The sequence below is a fragment of the Etheostoma cragini genome, chromosome 10, assembly GCF_013103735.1.
Source record: "Etheostoma cragini isolate CJK2018 chromosome 10, CSU_Ecrag_1.0, whole genome shotgun sequence".
Taxonomy (NCBI): domain Eukaryota; kingdom Metazoa; phylum Chordata; class Actinopteri; order Perciformes; family Percidae; genus Etheostoma; species Etheostoma cragini.
The window spans coordinates 9,222,237-9,223,783 of NC_048416.1; positions in this window are offsets into that span (position 1 = coordinate 9,222,237).

Sequence of the window (1,547 nt, forward strand, 5' to 3'; positions counted from 1 at the left end):
GCCCAGTCCGAGTACGGATCCGGATACAGATAATTCATGTGGTAAACAGATACAGATACAGATAATGCTGTACTCGCTGTACTAACTGATAAAGCTAATGAGATTTTAATGTAGTTAAACTATCATCCAACCACTGCAAACTAATTGTACTACACATAGGAAACCCTCTGTGGTCTGAAGGTACTTTCAGACACACAAATAATTTTTGCATTGTCTGATATTGTTGTGAATTTTAGTATTTTTAAAGTACAACGATTTTTTATTTTTTGTATTCAGCAAAGATTCAGCTGAAGGAAATGTATTTCAGGATTGTACATAAAAAAAGTTGTACAAGTTGAAAAAAACAGTTTTAGAAGTGTGCTGCACTTGAGGTGATTCTGTTAAGGCTTAGGTAACTATAGCTGCTTCACAGTGTTATATAATGCATTTGCAGTCTAAAAATGTATGTCCTATTGTTTTGTGATCACAAGTTAACAGTGGGAGGGGTAATGGCTCTTTACACTGAATATGAAAAATGATGTTCACAGCTAAGCCCAGGTAAATGGGACTGCACAAAGCTTACAGCAGGGCTATTCATCCATATTGTTTGGGGGACACATTTTCAGTGAAACGTCTTTCTGAACACTTCTCTTAGGGCTGCACAATATGAGGAAAATATACAGTATGTGATAACATTGTTGAATATCACAGTAACGATAATATGCACAAATTTGTTAAAGTGTACTCAGTTTGGAGTGATACTTTATAATAATGGTACATTAATTATTTTGTATCAACCCATGGCTTCATAACTGAAAAAGCATGGCTTCATTCATGTAGTACTTCATGAACTATTAGTAATGTACAAAGATTAGTAGTATCTCAGGCATGACTTAATTGCTCTAAGCAATGTCACGTGTGTTTTAGACTACGACATTTGTTGTCACATACAGCAAACATCTCCTAACTATCCGCTAGCTGCCTGTCCCCAGAACACACTGTAAAAAACATCTCCTAACTATCCTCTAGATGCTTGTCCCCAGAACACACTGTAAAAAACATCTCCTAACTATCCTCTAGATGCTTGTCCCCAGAACACACTGTAAAAAAAATCTCCTAACTATCCGCTAGCTGCCTGTCCCCAGAACACACTGTAAAAAACATCTCCTAACTATCCTCTAGATCAGGGGTGTCAAACTCAATTGCACAGGGGGCCAAAACTCAAAACACACTTAATGTCGCGGGCCAAACAGTATAAACATTTATTTAACAAACTAAATATTAGTTTTTAACCATTAATATGAATCAAAATACAGGATATCATTCCAAAATAAATACATTTCAACTTAAAATATTTTGCTCTTCAAAAAAAATATCCTGTCAATGCAATAGGCTACATTCAAAATTTGTACATGCTGGAATATAACATCTGAAAATATAAATAAAAAATGTAATTTAAAGTAAAAATTAAATCATAACAAAACATAACATTCCATTTTTCATGTCCTGTTTAGTCAGAGCCTGATACTTGGAGTCTTTTCTTTGCAACAAGTTGGTTTATGTTTGGG